Genomic DNA, 21,558 nt, shown 5'->3' with positions numbered 1-21,558 from the left:
TCCATGGAAAGCTGGTTTGGAGAGATCCTTTTATAGGCTTCAGCATATTCAGGGGGTGTAATTCCATATAAACCCCACCCTTATTGATTAAAAAAAGCTTGTAGCACCACAAAGCCCCACCTCAATGGGTATACTAATAAAAAGAAACAACACCATAGCTAATCACACGCAAAGCCAGATCCTCCACTGGAGTAAATCATCATAGGCCAATGTTTACACTGATTTTACACCAGTGAAGCATCTGGCCCTTATGTGTGGAAATGAAATAAAAGATGAGGAAACACACTTAGAGATTAGATTTGCGAGATTTCTTGCTGTTGCTTTTACATAAGTCTCACTGTTTTTCTGTGGAATAACTTTGCCTTTTACTGAAATTTTCCTGATACATTTAGAGTTCCTTCTGAACTTGGCTGAGAGACAGAAATACATTTCTGCTTTTTCTCCCCTCCTCATTGTTTTTAGTTTTTTTTACAGTTAATTTAATGCTTGTGAAAGTTGCTAGGTTAATAGTCCTGGAGACCAAAGCCTTGTGTTTATCCACAAAATAGATACATGGGCAGTAGCTGTGCACGCTTCCTTGTGTCGCCTCAATGCTGTCCCCAAAGCCTACAGTTGCAAAGTGATGGGAAACCAGTCTTTTTCTGGACTACAGCTTGTTGGAGTGGGACTGTCTAGAGCCTGATGTTTCACTTTCGCCTGCCAGTGCAGATCCCTATGCTACTTCTAGTGATGGAACTAGAAGGGATGAACCAGCTCTTTAGCTGGTTTAACTTGGCACAACTCCATTTTGCCAGCTGAGTGTCTCGCTCTATATTTCTTTTAATCACTTGATTTGGTATGTCTCTATATACTATTTTATAAATATAAATGTGAGACTGGCCAGGGGTTATTCTATGTCACCCTGTCTTCTCGCCACATACCAAAATTGCCTAAAATGGCTGCCATGGTACTTCAGTGTCAAATATAAAAAAGTCTCAGACTTGTGAGTGTATTCATAGATTCCAAGGCCAGAAGGGACCATTGATCCTGATCTTCTGTATAACACAGGACATAGAATTTCCCCAAAATAATTCCTAGAGCAGTTCTTTTAGAAAAATCTTCCAGTCTTGATTTAAAAATGGTCAGTGACAGAGAATCCACCATGACCTTTGGTAAATTGTTCCAGTGGTTAATTACTCTCAGTGTTAAAAAATTATGCCTTATTTGCCAGTCTGAATTTGTCTAGCTTCAACTTCCAGCCACTGGATCATGTTATACTTTTCTCTGTTAGATTGAAGAGCCCATTATTACATACTTGTTCTCCATGTAGGAACTTACAGACTGTAATCAAGTCACTCCTTAGCCTTCTCATTGTTAAGCTCAATAGATCAAGCTCCTAGAGTCTAGCACTATAAGATGTGTTTTCTAATCCTTTAATCATTCTCATGGCTCTTCTCTGCTCTCTCTACAATTTATCAGCATGTTTCTTGAATTGTGGGCACCAGACCTGGACACAGTATTCCATCACTGTTCACACCAGAGCCAACTACACAGGTAAAATAACCTCTCTACTCCTATTTGAGCTTCCCCTGTGTATACATCCCAGCATCATATTAACTCTTTTGGCCATAGTGTCACATTGGGAGCTCATGTTCGGTTCATTACCCTCCATGACCACCAAATCTTTGTACTCAGTCACAGCTTCACAGGATACAGTCCCCCATTCTGTAAGTATGCCCTATGTTCCTTGTTCCTAGATGGATACATTTACATTTAGCCATATTAAAATGCATATTGTTTGATGCACCCTGTTTACCAAGTGATCCAGATCACTCTAAATCACTTACCTGAGCTCTTCATTATTTGCTACTCTTCCAATTTTTGTGTCATCTGCAAACTTGATCACTGATGATTTTATGCTTCCTTCCAGGTCATCTATACAAATATTAAATAGCACAGGGACAAGAACTGATTCCTGTGGGACCCCACTGGTAACACACCTGCTTGATGATGGTTCCCCATGTACAGTTACATTTTGAGACCTATCAGTTAGCCAGTTTTTAATCCATTTAATATGTGCCATATTAATTTGATATCATTCTACTTTTTTAATCAAAACGTTGTATGGTACCAAATCAAACACCTTACAGAAGTCTAGGAATATTATGCCAACACTAAAACCTTTATCAACCAAACTTGTAATCGCATAAAAAAATATCAAGCTAGCTTGACAGGATCTATTTCCCATAAACCTGGCTTCATTTGCATTAATTACATTTCCTTCCTTTTATTCTTTATTAATTGAGTCCTGTATCCGCTTCTCCATTATTTTGCTTGGGATGAATATCAGTCTGACAGGCTGATTCTTCCACAATGATAAACACTCAGATATATTTTTGAAGTTTTCATTACAAGATTCTTCCTGAACCACCACAAATATAGTTGTATTTGCATGTCTCTTGTATTGTTTTGCACTGGTTTTAGTCCAGTGACCTCCATGGAGTTACTTCTGATTTACACCATATAAGTGAAAGCAAAATCAGGCCCAGAACTTTCACAAATATGTAACATGATCCTCAGACAGCCTTTTGGTACTTATATTTCAGATAGGCTGCTCAACGTGTCAGATGATGCACAGGATGTATCTACTCTTCCCAAAGGATTAAAAAGGCTACTGTTTATATTTGTATGTACTATTATTATATTTACTTGTTTAAAGTAGGATTTAAGTCAAGTCCCATTGACTTTCAATTTATACTAGATATTTATATGGCCCTCATTATCATATGATGTGTGTCACATTTTTACGTTTGTCCTCAACCCCGTGACACAGGGCAGTACTATTAGCCAATTTTGCAGATGCAAAACTGACTCTAAGGCCATGTCTACACTACAAACTTTGGCCAACACAAGTTACGTTGTCCAGTGCACTTTTTGGGAAATTTTGTCAATGCATGGTGGGGCAGAAACAAGTTGTGCAGGAGTGACTGGGAGCAAGGCGTCAAATTCTCATCATGCCCCATCCTCCATTTCATAATGCCATCCATGGACCCCAATTTCTGCCTTTTTAAAAATCCCACAAACCTCTGTGGCACTTCATGCTGACATCTGACAGAAGCATGGTGCTTGCACAGCTCTGCACTTTTGCCATGAGCCTTGCAAACACAGAATGAATCATCCTCTGGTATTTGCAGAGCAGCAGGAAGAACTGCAGCAGCGGGGGACATGATGATTTAGTGGGAGACAGATTACTGTGGGATATAGTGAAAACCAATTCAAGGTTGTTGGTGGCATTCACAGAGCAGCTGCAGATAGTGGAGTGCCCCTTCTGAGCCTGAGAAAGGAGCCCTGACCGGTGAGATCGCATTGTAATGCATGTCTGAAACAGTGAGCCGTGGCTGCAGAACTTTTGGATGTGAACAACCACATTCCGGGATCTGTGTACCGATCTCTCCCCAGCCCTTCAGCACAAGGACACCAGAATATAAGCTCTACTGACAGCTGAGAAGCCAGTGGCAATCCCTCTGTGAAAGCCTGCAGCACCACATTGCTACTGGTCAGTGGAAAACCATTCTGGAGTTGGAAAATTCACAGTGGGGGCCATTGTCATGCAACTGTGTGGAGCCACACAGGACTGTGACTCTCAGCAATGTGCAGGACATAGTGGATGAATTTGCAGAAATGGGGTTCCTGAACTGCAGGGGGGCTATAGAAGGCATATCCCTATTTTGGCATCAACACATCTTTCCGCAGAGTACATCAATAGAAAGGGCTACTTTGCTATTGTTATGCACGTATTGGTGAATTACTAGGGACACTTTACCTACATTAATATTAGCCACTCAGGGAAGGTGCACAATGCTCACATTTTTTTAGAGCACAGGCCTGTCCAGAAAACAACGAGAAGGAACATTCTGTCCCAAGAAACAGATTACATATTTGGGGGGGCTATAAGGAATTGTGTGATGTTTGATGCACATTTATGAATATAACTCGGTCCATTAATGCACCTATTAATTTTGCAGTGCTTGCTGTATATTTATAATTATTACACAGTGTCACTGATCCTGTGAGTTCTGTTGCCCTATACAATAACAAGTAGTGGGTACTTTCAATAGTGCTATGCATTCTGCAGCATATGTGAATTAAAAAAGATGAATTATTTACCAAAACGTATGTTTTTACTGCATGCCAAAACCAGTGCAAAAAAACCCCAATGTGCCATTATAAACAAATACAATAAAAACATCTCAGATGAATGAATGGAACAGAATTTAACAAGGGGAAAGAACATTCATGTCCATTTGAGTTCATTTTGGCTATGCACACATCAGTCGTGGGTCTCATAGGTCAGTGTATGTGTAGCTGGTATAGAGTGGTATGGGTAGGGTTGCAACCCCTGATGCCAAGTGCACTAATGGGGAGGAGGGGGAAGGAATGGGGAGACACTGAAAAGGAGGTCTCCATTGACTCTAAAAGGAGACAAGCCCATGATTGTGGAACTAGTAGGTCAACAAGAGTCTGCAGCATCTGTGTTCGATGTCAGAGAAGCCCCATTATGTCCCGGTGCACCCCTCCTCTCTGTGTCTTGGGCCTCTTTCCTTTCTGATCTTTCCCTCGCCATACTGACTGCAATATTCTCTTCGTGATCTGATGCAGCACTGGCTTGCAGGATCTCCTCCCTATTATGGTCAGGCGTTCTGCAGGAGAGAGGGGACCTCAAGGCTGCAATTGCAACAGCTGCAGATAAAACACCACACAGAGGTATCGTATTTATAGTCACGATGGATAGCAAAAGTTACGTTTCAGAACTCCCTTCCCATGCTGCCTTGAAATGTCTGTGCACAGCACTGCTCTTCAGCCACAACCCCGGTGAACATGACTCAACAAGGGTGGGGAGAGAGAACAAATGAGAAGGGAATTGTTCAGTTGCATGAAACAACAACATTTCAGCCCGTTTCCATGGATATGAGTGCAGGGCAATGGCACTCAGCATTGGCATGGTTTTGGGGTGATGATTTTAGCGGATATCTCGCTCCGAAGGGTAACAAAGGCACAGAGAACACAGCTGCTGGTGGCATTCCAAAGCTGCATGAGCCCATATGCTACTAGCCTGTTTACTGCAATGATGCCTACCGTAATCATTGTGCACTGGTGTGGGAGAGTGTCCTACTCTGGAGGCAAAAATAAGGCTGTCTTCCTTAGAAATCTTCATGAGGGTTGCAGATCACCTCCATGAAAGCTTCATTGAGATCTCTCAGGAAGATTAAAGGAAATCTCTTTCTACATAAACTGCTTCGCATCCCCCTCCCCCTCCAGCTAACTCCAGCTCTCTTTGTTGTACCACTATCTCTTCTAGTAGGAGTACATTAATGAAAAGTCAGTGCCCATTTCCTGCTCCATTAGGGTTGGGTCCCAGATGTACATTTCAACATTGTAATAGGAAATGCAGTCCTATCTGAGGTTCCTTCCCCTCCACTGGCCTTGTCCACACTAGGCTGCCAGGACTGACTAGATTGCAGTGGAGTCTGAAACAGCTCCTGGCTCATGGCACAGCTGGACCACTCCTCATCCCCCAGTTACATCTCCCGCATCCTCCTCCCTATTCACGGCAGGTGTCTTGTGACTCAGGCTCCTCAGAGTATCCACAGTGGTCTGTGGGGTGACGATGAAGTGTTCACCCAGTGTGGGAAGCAGCTTGTTGTAAAAGCGGCAGTTCTGTGGCTTGGGACCAGATTGACTCTTGGCCTCCCCAGTCCTCGGGTATACCTGCCACAGTTCCTTCGCTTTCATGCGGTACGTATGCTGATCCATGTCATACCCATTCACCTGCATCTCCTGTACAATCCTGCTCATAAGTGTCCATGTTTCTGCAACTGCCTGCACAGTCTCTTCTCCCCACAGGCCCAAAGAATCCAATACCTCCTGTCTATTCCAGGCAGGAGCACATCTAGACCATGTAGCCAGCACGGTTGGTTGGGCAGTTGCACATGGCAAGGGAGAGCTGCAAGGTACACTCGACAAGCTGGACGATCAAGAACAGGCATTTTAAACATGGGAGTTTTAAATGTGGGCAGCTTCCAGTTCACAATCGTGACAAGAGCAGTCAGTTTTGGGCACAGTGGGACAGCACCTGGATACACTTGCACTGTGTTTACCAGGGCTCAACCCTGTTTGGAGAGGTGGTGTAACTATATAACAATAACATGGAGCTTACTTTGATGGGAGAAAAATTTGAGTGTAGAAACATGCACAACTAGGTTAATGCAAGGTTACTTAAGTCAACCTAACTTTGTTGTGTAAGCCAGGCCTAAGTAACTTGTCAAAGACCACATGAGAAGCTGGTATCTGAACAAGGAATTAAACCTGTGCTGCCTCAGTCCCAGACTAATTTCCTAACCCCTGGACCATCTTTCTTCTTGGAGAGCAATGAAGGCCCCAGTAGGAATTTAGGACCATGGATACATTGAAGACAAAAGCTGCTTTTTGGAACAATGACTGTCACAACTTGGCAAATCTTACCTGATTTTTGGTTAAAGTTCCTTACCTTGCAAAGCCCACTGAGAGCACTTAATTAAATCCAGCTGAGATATTCAGGTAGGAAAAGCTAGCAGTACAAGGGAAAGAAACTATAATGATCTTTCATGTTTCTGTGGTGCCTTTCATCTCAAAGGAATCTAAAGAATTGTATAAACTATGAGAAAAATGCTGACCTGAAGAGCCCAAGTGCAATAGGAGAAAGTTGGTGCAAACAGCATATTTCTCCTGCCCACAGCACACCCCAATACCACAAGGGGAGAATTCCAGCCTTCCTCTATCTGAAGCACCAAAATAGGGGAGCTGGTGAACTAGACTGACTCCCAAGGAAACACCTGTGACCCTATTTACAAATAAAGTCATAGGAATTGCAATACCGCAGGAGACCAGTGATTCATCAAGGCTTCTAGCCCATCTCTGACAGGGGCCAGCACCAACCAGTTCATAGGACGGTACAAGAATCCCTACAGGAGGCAATGCTTCTTTGTCTTCATCATAATTGTATTATTACTTTTTGTGTTTATGCAGACATGGATAGTAGGGTACTTAAGGGAAGACATGCTGCTCTCTTGGAGAATTAGGGTGAATTGCAGAGCACATAGCAGAATGGGACAGCTCCGCCATCCCCTGCACCAGCAAGATGGCTCAGCCACATGGCCAGCACTGTTTCACTCTTGCCCTTGCATGACTCAGTATGTTAAGGGTAGGACTGAACTCTTCATAGATTTTTTACAGGAAATACTGTGTTAGCACTGAAATGCAGTCTCCCCTGGGTGGAACACGGTAGGTCCACAATAGCAGATTGAGATACTGCACAACAGTTTATGATCGGAAGGAAGTGAAGAATACCATGCAAAACTAAACCTGTAAATGGGCATTGAGATAGGCAGAATATAGTTATCCAAATTGCAATTTAGCCACACCTTCTTGTCAACTGTCTGAAATGGGCCACTTTCTTACCACTTCAAAAGTTATTTCTCCTCCCTTGGTATCCTGCTGTTAATTGATTTATCTCGTTAGAATGACTTAACACTTGGTAAAGCATCCCACATACTTTCATGTATTTATACCTGCTCCTGTATCTTTTTCTTCATACAGCTGATGAAGTGGGCTCTAGCCCATGAAAGCTTATGCCCAAATAAATTTGTTAGTCTCTAAGGTGCCACAAGGAGTAGATTTTTTTTGCTGATACAGACTAACACAGCTACCACTGAAACCTGACATTTTTTCTTGTAAAAACAATGTGATGTAAAAATCATTAAATGACCACAAGTGGGCACAGGACCTCAGTTTTACTGTATGTCTCCTCCAAAAGACATCACCTCCCACCACAGAAAAGTCCCTAACACCATGCTAAGACCATATTAACTGGGTGAATGGAAAGCCACTGATTAACAACAGCTGCAACTGCAAGGTTTCACTTGGATGTTTGTTATCCAAAAACCGATCAAGTTGATCATACATAGGTCATGCTTTTCCAGCAAGAACTCAGCTGCGGGTGGTACAACTGAAGGAAGGGAATATATGATAAAGAGAAGGGCATAAAGGATTCACCTTGCCTAACCTACCCTAAGTAAAATAATTCGTATAGTCAGGGATACAGAAGTTCAACAATAACACATCTACTTAAGTTTATATGTAACACTGTGGTATGATCCTGTTGCCTAGCCATTAGTCTGTATGTATGCTGTCAATAATTATTGCACTGCACATGAGGACTGCTAGTGTTGTCACCATGTAAAATAACTGGTTTACTGGGTTGGAGTCACACACTGTTGCCCTGAGAGAGGTGGGAGACCTCTGGCGCTAGTCTTCCTCCCATGGCAGGTTCAGTGGTTGAACAAAGATTATGACTCTCACCTCCTCGACTCTGAGTCATTGACAGATAATCTCCCCTCCCACAGAAATATGTGAGAAACTGTTCTGGTTAGAGCTAGGGAGGCATGTGTAGAATCATAATGTATGGCGCTTTCAAGTACAAGACCTGCTGCACATCTTTCAGTTCTCGTTTATCTTTACAACTGATCTCAGGCTTTCAGCAGTTTGCTTAGTGCACGGGGAGAAAGAAGAGAGAGAGGGCTGTTAGTGTCACCAGTTCCTTTCAGGTTTGGAGTCATCCTCGGCTATATTGTTCTTCTGGAGGGGCTCTTACTTCTTCCTGCACTATGTCCATTTAGGGTGACCAGATGTCCCGATTTTATAGGGATGGTCCCGATTTTTGGGTCTTTTTCATACATAGGCTCCTATCACCCCCCACCTCCTGTCCTGATTTTTCACACTTGCTGTCTGGTCACCCTATGTCCATTGCCCCTCCTCTGGATCAGCTATGTCTTACTACTTTAATTAAAAGTTAGGCTGCTGGTTTAGAACTGGTGTGACCTATTTGGTAAGGCAGGGCTAGCAAGCTATGGCAGTGGATGGGCATATCAGCTGAAATTCAGAACATAGGAAAAGGAAATATACAGCTTGTGAAAGATGAGTGCTTTCCCTGTGTACAAAGAATGCAGATTGTGCTGAACAACATTATGCATGTTTGCTGCACTCTGACTGGTTTCTGGTACAATGAATATTAAACTAAGTGAAGCAAATAACTACAACTTTTTAATCATATACCCGCTAGGAATGTGCATGGGCGCTGATATTTAGATTTAGTTTACTTATAGTTTGAGCAGGCCGGGGAACAGAGCAGTTCTGGGACTTGATATGTTGCAGGTTATATTCAGATTTGGCTACCTATTAAATGCACTGGTCCTTCTCTCTCCTTCCTCCTATCAGCTATTTCTTTTTATCCTGGTGGCTGGGTTCAGATTGTTCTCTCTTCTTCCCTCCTCATACAGTGGAGGGACAGCTCCGGGAGTCTTCCTTCCTTCATCCCTTTTAAGAAACTGAGAAAAGCAAATTCTTCTATCTTGACCCACACAAAAAAGCTCCATACTCTATCTTACAACTCAGGATGTTTTCTCCCTCTGGCATAATCCCCTGATCCAATGGCAGGCTAGGAAGATCAAGAATGCAATAGTCAGGGTTTCCAGTAGGAAGGATTTGCTAGCCCTATTTCAAGAGCAACACCTAGGGGCTTTTTAGGTTTGTTCTGGTGGCAACTAGTGGGACTTTGAGATAAAGATTTGGTAATAAATAAAACCATCCAAGGATGGAAAGATGGTGAAGCAACCCCAAAGACTCCACTCGAACCAGCTGACTCATAATCAGAGCTCCCATCCGCCCCAAGCACCTCTCTAGGCTTAGAATCAAAAGGCTATTAAAACACACACACACACACACAAAATGTATCACTGGATAAAATTACCAGCAAGCACAGAAAGCATCTATGCAGAAGACCTCAGCTCAAATGCCATCTGGGAATTTATGGTCCTCCTCTCCACAGCTTGAGCTGGGAGGCCAGATGTTTTCAGCCTCTGATGTGAGCCAGGGGAAGCTCAGTGGCCCACCCTCTTATGCTGAGGCTTCAGGTCTGAGACAGGGGGTATTGAGAATGAAAAAGAGGAATATGGAATAATGGGAGAGGGGGATTGGATGGGAAAAATCACTTAAAACTGGAACATGCAGTCCAGTGTCATTGGAAGCCATGGAGTATAAGACACTTGGCAGTGCCTGTTAATGAATAAACAAACCACTACTTTTCTTTTCAGAGAGCGACTAACCAAAACCAAGCAGCTAAAAACTACTTTACATTTTAACTTTAATGAGCACTCTAAAATTGTATCGTTATGATGCTTAAACTAATAAACACTTTCCCTCCCCAGAAAAAAATAAGATGTTCTTTGTATTTATGTTGTCACTCATGCTTGGACTCTGATTACTTATCTGGATAATTAAGCAATATCAGTGAGGAACCAGATACCAGAAATCTGATATTAATCCATCCCTCTTAATAGTAACACAAAGCCAGTGGGGTGGAAAGCAGCCTAGTCTTCTTAATCCCCTTTTACCAACATTTCGGCATCAGCACATCTCATTTATTTTCAAAGTGGTTCAAGACATACGATCACTGGCTTAAGCCTAATTTGGTCTTTAAATCAAAGTATGTTCAGAAATTCAAAAATAGTCAAGATTACTAAGATTTCTTGAGGGAATAATTCACAACTAGTACATGACTTTCCAATGGGAACAGCTAAATGATTGTTACTTGTTTGTGCCATTCTGAGGCACAGCACTCGGCTCAGAATTAAAAGAAGAATGAGGGATTGCAGCAGAAGCCTTGGGACCCCATTGCTATACTTATCAGGTGTGTGATATTGCTAGTGTAAAAATAGCTTGAGTATCTTCTACAGCTGTTGGATCAGCCCCCAGTACAGAACAATCCAATCTGAACATGTCACACAATCTTTGTTCACTTTCCCTTCCTTGTTTTTTTGTTGTTTTTTCAACATCTGGCTAAGTATTTTTATTTTTAATGTCCACACTGTCCTTTGTAGAGCTGGTTGAAACTGAGGATTTCCCTGTCATGGAAAATTTCATCAAAATTTTTGATTCCATGAAAAAAAATAATTAAATTAAAATGGCATTTTTCCAACTGAAAACTGCTTAGATGAAAATTTTCTGACCAGCTCTAGTTCTGAGCTCCCCACTGGGTGGTGATACCCCCCTGGTTCCTGGTATAACTTCACTGGCTTTACTGGACATGTAACCATACGCATTTTGCTCATCATGCTTAAAGGAACAGAAAAAAAACCAAAAAAAAACCCTGCACCATTGTCAAACCAGGACAAGAGGTCCAAGCATAAAAGCCAAACTGTGCCTTCTCTTCTGTTCATGCCCCATATACTGTCACCTTATCGTATTAGTAATTGCTAACATTCACCTATAGATATTGAACCTGGAACATTTTGACCTAAAAGCATGAGGACTAAATTAGCCTAGTAACAGACTTGTAAACCTCTTATGGTCCAGCCACAAGAGGGGGGCAAAGACCCACACAGTATTAGCACATGTTCATGTTCAAATCTGCAGTTTGTACGCTCCAGTCAGCTATTTCTGGTTGTACTGTATTGGACTGTACACTTGCATGTATGCAACTGCATGTGCCTCTTCCTGAAAATCTAGACAAACATGTCTATATAGCAGTGTTCAATAAGGCAGTTAGAATAGGTCAGCCTTGAACTTGAATCTGGGGGTCTGAAATATTGACAATTGGAATTAGAACTCAAGGACAAAATTCTGACAATAAAAGTATTGGGCACTTCTATAGTAACTCTTGCTCAAGGGTGTCAGAGCACTTTGTAATCACTTATTAATTAAGCCTTACATTATTAAAACCATTTCACAGAAGGCTGAATAAACTGAGGCACTGAGATTAAGGGACTTGCCTAAGGTCTCATGGGAAGTGTCACAGAGTCCACTCACTGCTAGTAGAGCTTCCTGCTCACTCTGGTAATTAGCTACAGACAGGCATTGCATCCTCCTCTGGCCATGGCTTTCCTGTCATCCTTTTGCCCTACAGACCACCTCACTCCAGGAACTGCAGCCTCTTCTTCATGACTCAGCCCTCCGGCCAGGTCACTACATGGTTCCCCCTTCCAGGGTGATATCACAGTCCTGCTATACAAAATGGCAGTCTTCACTTCGATGCTCTGACCTTGCTACTCCTCCAGTGGTAGGGGAACAGACCTCTGACTCCAGGTTCCAGCTCAGGGGCCCTCTAATCAGCAGCCAAGCTCTGCACTATTATTCCTTGCTGCTTTTCCCCTAAGCCTGCTCCTACTTTTCTGGCTCCCTCCTCTGGGTTGTCATCCTCCCAACACCCAGAGAATACTATCAATTACTCTCTATAGTCCCAACACACCTCCCTCGATCCAGAAAGTGATTGCAGTCTACCTCCCTATAGCCCCTTTCTGCTCCCAGCTCTTGTGTTTTATACATGCCCCTCCTGTTCCTGTCCAGCTGAGCCTGCTTCCAATTAGTGGCCCCTAACAGCCTAAATCTCTCCTCAGTTCACTGTTTAATTGTTGATTGGGCCCACCTGGCCTAATTCCGCCCTCTCAGGGCCAGTATGGGGAATATGCCCCATCACAGGATGTCAGTAGTAGAACTAGGTGATTAGCACAAAAGCCTGGACTTTCAGTCACCTACTCTAAACACTAGACAATGCTTCCTCTCAGCAATTACAGCAGGATTCTAGCAACTAGCCACGTCGAGGTTACTGTTCACTGCTTCATAACATTTGCAAAGAGTAACAAATCGGAGGAGGAGGGGGTGAAGCTCATGTAAAGTAATAGTAAAAACTTAGAAGCATCACACCAGTCACTTTATTTTCAGAGGTCCTAGAAACTAGCCTTTTCCAATCCTCCTACATCTACCATCAGAGACAGACACACTTTTCAGCCCAAGAACCTCCTGGAGAATGCAGTTCTCCCATGTATTTTTTTATTAAGCAATAGTGCCACCGTGCACTGTACAGATGGGGGAATCTATCACGTTATTTATAAAATAATTAGCCTGCTATTTCAATGACAAGAAGGAACGGCAGCGTGTAGGCAGCAACCTGAGGTGCTGCCTTTACCTACCTCTTCATTTTTGTATTTGTACAAAAACAGTAAAATGTTTTTACAGGCTAGGCCAATAGTGCCACAGGAATTGAATTAGAGCATCCTTAATTAATATGTCAGAATATAAGAAATGATGAAAATATGTATAATTAAATTCTTGTACTAAAAACAGGATTATAAAATGTGACTAAAATAGAGCAGTGTAGCATTTTTTTTTAAATTGTCACTGTTTCTACTGGCTTTGTGCTGCATCACACTTCACTATTGGGTAGCTGTCTGATAGATAGGTCACCCAACAAATTAGACACCAATTGTCAAGATGAAAAGAAATCTCCCAATTTTGTGACTCTCACATTATTTTCAGACTAATGTACTGTAGTGACAGCTTGGCACCCTGGTAACCTGTATAGGCAATAAGACGAAGCTGCTGCCGACAGGTGCTTCAAAGAACACATGTCTTGCATAAATTAAATATATATTTTATATTATGTGGCCTAAATTTTCAAAAGGGACACGTGGTTCTTCAATTTTCCAGGTGCTCGGCTCGAGACACTCGAAAAAGGATTGATTTTCCCCGGTAGATGCTCTGTGCTTTCTAGGATGGCCCTGGTTTTTGTATCTCAGAGGTGACAATCCTAGTGCTTGCTAAAAACCTGGCCCCTTAAAGTATTTCAAGTTGGACTCTCCAAAACTGGGTCAACCAAAACAATGATACTTTTGAAACGCAGTCCTAAATTTGTCTGCTATTTGGCAAATAACTCTGCAGGCTGGTTTTCAATGTGTGTTTTTTACTCAACCTGTAAATCAGAGAAGAAAGGCACACTGCTTTCTCATGGAAACTTTCTGTTTGTTCTTTCTTTTTGCTGTGCTATCATTAACCTAAATAAAAATATTTTAGACTAAAATCATATGTTTATTTTTTTCTTTACTGGAGCATCATAATTATTATACTGGAACTTATAAATGCCTAGTAGTCTACATCTGATTTAAAGAGTGGTTTTAGTCTTTTATATAAACAATGAGATCAGTTTGTGAAAAGCAAACAGGGTAGTCATCTTACAAAATCCCACATAGACTGTTGAATCATGTTAAATGTTATTTATTCAATCATTCAGTGTATTGATCTTTTAATAAGTGCTCTCTCTCACCTGTTACATAATTTCTCACAACAGGATTCAACACCCTACATCCCTCCCCCATTCATCGGCTCTTTAAATGTTCTCAAAGGCCTGCACCCAAAGTAAGACATCAGCGTTTAAATGGGTACTGTCCAGATGACTCCACTGGCATGAGAAAAGCCATGAACTACATGTAATGAAAGAGCCATGTGGGGAAAATGGAATGTTCTGCTCCTGCACTTCTGTAGCATGATATCCAGCTTTTCAAACAGACAAAACCAAATATTCATATTGGTTAACATTTAACCCAAACTAATAGGCCCAATTGCACGTACTCAAATAAATCATAATGTATTTTCAATTAGTTTGCACTTTCACTAGCTGCTGTCCTGAATAATTAGGAAAACAATTCACATTTCAGTAGGAGATGATATGAAGTGTTATTCCTGTGATAATTACCAAGCTGCAGTTCAGCCTCCTCTGCTCCCACCAGGTCATCAGGGCACAAAAGAGGACACCATGAGAGCATTAATGAGCTCTCATTGAAGATGTTAAAAAGCTTGTATTGATCTGTTTGTCCAAGAAGGAGATATTTAAGCCTTTCTGCTGAGGGAAGGAGAGACAGAGATTCATATCACAAAGCCTTTTATCCAGCCCCTTCTGTTTCTGGCTTCAATATTGCCCAGTCTCAGCATGTCTGGTTCCAGAGGTCACACTTTTAAACTTTCATACTATTTTTTTTATTTTTCCTTTCTTCTTTTTGTTTTAAAAAGATAATATACAGTGTACACTTAACCTTTAATCCAGGGATCCCTTTATGCAGCTGGCTCTTTTGCAGAATAGGATTCACATACATAGACTCCCACCAATCCCTCTCCTCAGGCCCCCTTAATTGTGTGCAGGGTAGTCCAGATAAAGCGAGATGCAAAATTTTGTCTATCCTCTCAAACCAGACTTTTTGGAAGGTTGATCAAAATTTCCCCTCCACCATCACAACATTGTTGTGAATCTCTGTACTTGCTATTTCTGGCTGAGAGCGGAAGTAAAAGTACTGAAATGTTGCAAAATAGCCAGTTCTTGTGGTATTTTCAGAGGAGGCTTCTCAGTGCAGGCAAGGTAGGCGAAAGCCTGCCCTGTTTTGAATTATATGCATTTTTATGATCTATACCTGCAGCAGTAAATTGGCTCCAAGTTCACATATTGTATATGTCTGTTTTACCTACTCTGTTTTAAAAGTCAGGATTAGCTTCCAGTGAGTATTCCTGGCCTGTTTGGAACAGGAAGTATGGGATGTGAGGTATTCACTCATGCAAATGTAATGGGATTTGTTTTCTCTGTATCACACTTTTAAAATGCAAAGGCCTCTGAGAAGCCAGGCAGCCATTTTGTGAGCAGTTGAGTGCAGACCATCCCAAAGGAGACACACTGTGTTCTCTCTCATGGTTACTTTTTTGTATCTGTTGTTCTCTTAATCTAAAATAAAGACCATTATGACTGAAAGTATCTGTTTGGGTTTTTTGATGTATGGAAAAATGAAACACTGGGAACCTAATGATAAAATCTATTCTCACATGAGATTTCTAATCAAGTTTCGCATATCAGAGTGGGTTGGATAATATAGCTAAGATTCAGCCTCTGAAGGTTTTGAGATTTACTAGTCCTTACCTTGGATAATATCCAATTTACCCTGTGCTTTGACTGCTCCTAATTAACTCATGTCTTCCTGTCAGGGACACCCACCTATTTATAAGCATTCTGGACCAAATTCAACCCTGTTTTGAGTGGGTGCTACTCAGCAGAGTTGAGTGGAGTTATGCTGATTTACACCTGCTTGATTTTGGCCCTGCATATTTATTAGTAAGTTTATGAGTATTGTTTCATGCTAATAGAAAGTCTGAAGTGGAAGAACTTTACAGTAAGCACCCTTTTGTGTCACAACGGGTCATCCTGTCCTGCAGTTCCATTTATGCACCTACATAGGGGCCTCAGGGCTCTATCTTTTGAGCTCAGCTATTTCTCTCAAGTCCTGCACCACTTGAAAATCAATTCCTCTGCTTTCCTCTGTGTAATAATATAACACGTTCAGATATTATGCCCTGGACTCGAACTTGAATTAGTAAGATCTTAGTGAAAACAGCGGCATAGTAAAGGTCTGGAAAACTTACAGTGATAATATAGACCATAGTGGTAAAGCCATGGTGCAGAAAAAAGAGAAACATTTAGACTGAATCACGCATGTGATCTGGTCTGACAATGGTTTGAAACCTTCAGAGACAGACAGCCTCGCTCTGGTAATGACATGTTATTGATATGGTAATTTTTATAGTATCAAATCTGTGGTGGAAGTACTCAGTGATAGTTTCTTGCTTGAAAAAAGATGGAGAAGAAGCTGGTCTCCACAGTTCTGGTGGGGCATGCCCAATACCTGACACAACATACATGCCCCAGCAGACCAGTGCAGCTGTGCTGGCTGGCCCATCGAGCTCCGCCCATTTATCATTTATTCCACCCACATCCATGGGGTTGGCGGGAAAAGACACACATAGTGACCGCTCAGAGGTTGCTGTCCACTCTGTGCTGCTCCCCACCATATGGTGTGCTGGATGGGCCACACACAGGTGTGCTGCTACTGGTATAGGCATGAGGATGGAACTTAATCTATGTGATCAGGCAAGTTGAGGGCCCTTGAAAACATGATGTGCTGACAGAGGAGTGCTGGTAGCTCCCATGTGTAGAATTTGCATATTTGTTTGGAAAAAAAACAGAGAAAATCAGACACTGGAGCTGGGTGAAAACAGACACCCTTTTGAAGTTACTTCCTTATTTCACCCCTTTGTACCCACTGTCTGGGAACAAAACAAATCATTCAAGTGTGGCTTTCTTAGGGCCCATTCCTGCTCCATCCAAGTTCACTGCAAATACTTCAACTAGCTTCAACAGTCTTTAGATCAGCTCCAAAGTCCCCCAGTCTTGCTCGCATGGAAGTCATTGGCAAAACTGCCATTGGCTTCAGTGATGCAAGATCAGGACTCAAATGAGCATTTTGCTATCACAGAGGAAGATGAGGTTCACTTACAATACTCCCTGTAGTAGAGAAAGGGGAAGGATACAGATAGCTGCAAATGGAGTTGCAAGAAAACCAGAAATCCCTCTGATCTATCTATCTATCTAATCTATCTATCTATCTATCTATCTATCACCTCTTTCAAATGCAATTTGTTTCCCTACCATATTTGTGATATCAGGCAAACCAAAAAAATTGAAAGATTCTCCCAGGTTCAAATGGAAATACAGAATTGAGATTTCATTTCTAATTGATTTTTTATTCTCTCCCATAATTTCATTGTCATTTTATTTGCCGGGCTCTGTGAGTCCAAGAATAAAAAGAAATGACTGTGGTTTACTTGCTTTGGGTGGATAGTTTAGGGTACTCTTCTCCTGATATTATTCTCTTAGATCTGAGCAGTTTGAAACCTGCAAGCAGTGCCTGCAAATTGCATATTCTTAGTGCAAATTGCAGATTCTTAAAAGGATGAAAGGAGAGTTACACATTTCTGATGCTAAGTTTTATTTAAGTTTGAAATTAAATGGCTTCCCTTTATCCTCCACTTTGCTGGAACTGCACACAGCACCACCTCTACTCCTCAAGCTATACAATCAGTACTGTGGGGAACTGGGCTTTCTGCCTGACCTCAATCAGTTTATGTTTGGATTTAACCAGTCTTTCAAAGGATGATTCTTGCAGTTATTGCAGTCTAGGTTGCACTTGACAGCTCTCAACAGAACCAGACAAATCCACCAGGCCACACACTGTTTAGTACCTCTGATTAGTTGCGCAAGATCAGGTCTCTATTTTGGCACAGGAAGGAAAAATGTTTCCTTGCAGCCTAATTACTATTTGCTTAGTGCCAGCCTGTTTGGGGCACTTTATACAAGGTCTGTCCCATCACACAATGCTTGCCAAAACTACAGTTAATCACTGTACATGAAAAACAACAAACAAACAAACAACAACATTTGCTTTCTACTCCTATCTCTCTCCATGTTCTCAAACAAGTGCTAGTTTAATGGTCCCAACCTGAGGAGATAGATAAGACATTGCGATTACAAAAGGGCCAGGACTTGATGACTAGAACAGAGAACCACGAAGAAAAAATAAGTATAGTAATTTAATTATGAGGCAGGATTGCTCTCAGTTGTTAAAATCACACTGTGCAATATTTATGTTAGCCCCCAAATCTGGAGATATAAAAAAATAATATGAATGAATGAATACGAGGGTCCTGGTTCTCCTCCCACATAAGTTTCATACTGATGCAACTCACTTGACTTTAATGAAGCTAGCTCCAGATACACACTCATGAAAATGAGAGCAGAATAAAACCCACAAAGCAAGTGTGGAAAAACAATCTGGAGTAACTTCTAAATAAAAGCAGAAATTGTCTGTGACTGAAACCTTTACAATGATAGCTGGATACTCAAAAAAAAAAAGATCACCTGTAAAATTTCAACCCTTCCTGCTCAGACATTGTTTTTAGAAAATGCAAAATCACAAAAAGTACCCATTCAACACACAAAAACTAACACTAAAACTCAGGCAGCCTGATTGTTATGCTGTTCTCCCATGATATATCTATGCCCTATGATGTACACTCATTACCAGCTGATTTCTAGAAGCATGAGGTGATCATTTGACCCCCAAAGCCCTCATAACTTAGATTCCCTCCACTTCAGAGACCACCTCTCTTCCTATAAGTTACTGAGTGACCATCTGAGGTACACGAGCTATCGTCTTTAATTGGGAGGGGTCTACTGTGGGCCCTGGAACTTCCTTTGTGCTTTGACACAGATCTAAGGACCTTCAAGATGTGCTGTCTGGCTTACTCACTCCCTTGAAATCAGTGGAGTTATGCTAGTGTCATGGAAAGCTGAATACGGTCCCCAATGCAAAATGGGGATAACAACATCTATCTCACAGGGGTGTTGGGAATCTAATTAATTCATGTGGGAAAGGCACATTGAGAGCTTGAGACAGAAGGTGCTATACACTGTAAATGCAAAGCAACTGCTCTCTGTTTCATATGGAACTGAACACTTTGCATCCACAAATGCATATTTTGCCTGCTCAGTTATCTGCTGGCATTTGCGCATTGAGAGGAACCTACTTTATGTATATGAGTCTTTAAGAGATCATTTCCCCTCTTATTAGCATGAGCAAACTCTGGAATGGCATTTCTTCTGTGTCACAGTATTTGTTGTAATAGTATAGTATTCTTTGTTGTAATAGTACTATTTGTAATATACTAGTTGTTGTAATAGTAACAGTATTCTTCTGTGTCACAGTATTTGTTTTAATCTGTCTGCATGATTCAATTATTTGACTATCTTTGGATGGCGAATGTGATAAGCTGTGGGACCTTAACCCAATCTTATAAGGAATGGGAAATACGAACAGACCTTGCTTTAATAATTTTTGTGTAGTTTGGATGATATCATAGAAAACGAGTCTCCCTATCTTTACTCCTCTCCTCCAGACTCACATGTTGCAGATGCAATTGTGGGTCTCTCTATAAGTTACCATGATTATTACAAAACATGGCATATCTAACCCTCTCTAAGAGTTCTCCATAAAACATTAGTTTCAGGACAATGCAACTACTACAAGAGGAGGGCACTTATGGGTCTTTTCCCTTAAAAATAAAACAGGTAGATAAAATACAAAGAACTACATACAGGTGTATCAAAACAATGATACAATCCACGTTAAACAGACAAAAATATGTTTGCAGTCTACAGTAAAGAACAGCAGTAGGCATGTTCCCAAGCAGGGATAAATGGAAGGTTTCAGGCCACTCAGAGGCTGGGTTCACATGATACTGTCAAGGCCTCAGATTTATGCTTGACAGCATTAGTGCCAGGGCCACTATTTATGTTGCTTTAATCAGTCACACTTTTAAAATCACCGAAGCTCAGCATTTATATCAATGAGGTGATAATATTGCTGTCAGGCACCACTATCGATAGTTGTGCCATAATCTAAACACTTTTAATCTTTTCCTGTGCTTGCATTAATGAGTCTGCAAAAAAACAAGGGTGGCTCTTGTTATGATGATTGGCAATGGAAGATATTGTGCAAATGGGAAAAAATAGGCTTTTTGTTTGCTTGTTTGTTTTTGTTTTGTTTTCGTTTGGTCCTTGCAAACTATTTTAATTTGCCTTTGGCTTTCTCTCTGACTGTCTGTGAAGACACTGTCAGCACATCCCCCTGATTTTCTCACAGGCTACTTTTGGCTCTCAAAATATTTTTAGACTTGCTGTAAGTGTGGGGAAGGTAACCACTTCTCTAATTCATATTGAAAATAAAGAAAGAAAAGGAAAAAAAATCCACCTGAGACTAATTTTAGTGGGAGGAGGAATAATCTTTTTTTTTTCATGAACCCACCACTAAAGCTACCACCTTTGTTCTTTTTATGTTGTAAATAAAGTCTTTCTAAGGTTATAGCTTTAAGCAATTTTTTGTAATTAAATTTCAGTTCAAATATGAAAGTTAAAGAAAACTTTCAAAGCAAAATCTACAAACTGATTCATTCAAAGGGCCTGTTTTCGTTGCCATAGCTACAGATTACTATAAAGAAACTTGAACCAGACCTTTGACACCTACAAAGGTCAAAAGTCATTTCTGCCTGTGCTAGGACTCTTTTGACAACTTCCTGTATAAATTTGACTGTTATTTGCCTGTCTGGTCACCGTCTGACCCCAAAGTCTGGAAAAAATTGAGAAGCAGCATATAGCTTTGTTTCACAAAGACCTCAAAAAGGGCACTTTTAATTGCAGTTTGGTGAGAAACCTCTGCTTGTAGGCTAGTGCAGCCAGCAGCTGGGGGAACTCCTAGAATCTTACAGGTTAAGGATCAGCTTGCCTTGTGCTGCCATAATTTGTCATATACACCCGGCCATGCATTGCTGTCTCTGCCTCAGAGAAAAGGTATCAATTTCATAGGCAACTTAGCTTTGTAACAGTAAACAGTTACCCCAGTGCTACAAATCAACTACTGAAATATAAGGCATTGTATTGAATCCTACATATTTTATGCTTCTCTAATTTAAACTTGATTTGTGCTCATTGCGCTAGGCCCTCTGCTGTGCCTGAGATCCTCTCAGCACAGCAGAGACAGGTGACATTAGGAAGCTGGTTACAGCTCCTGATTCTCTGCCCCAGCACTGGCTACAGTCCAGGTCTAGTTTCTGCACCTTTTGCACTTCCTGAATGGAGTAGGACTGAGAACTTGCTCAGTCATTATTATGCTAAGCACCCTGGGGAACTACATGTAACAATGTGTATTTAAATGATGTATATTAAATGCTTCTTAATATATATATATATATTCAAAAAATCACCCAAAATAATGTGTAAAAATA

The sequence above is a fragment of the Mauremys mutica genome, chromosome 4 (assembly GCF_020497125.1).
Source record: "Mauremys mutica isolate MM-2020 ecotype Southern chromosome 4, ASM2049712v1, whole genome shotgun sequence".
Lineage (NCBI taxonomy): Eukaryota > Metazoa > Chordata > Testudines > Geoemydidae > Mauremys > Mauremys mutica.
The sequence above is the reverse complement of the archived record's forward strand: the minus strand, read 5'-3'. Positions refer to the sequence as shown.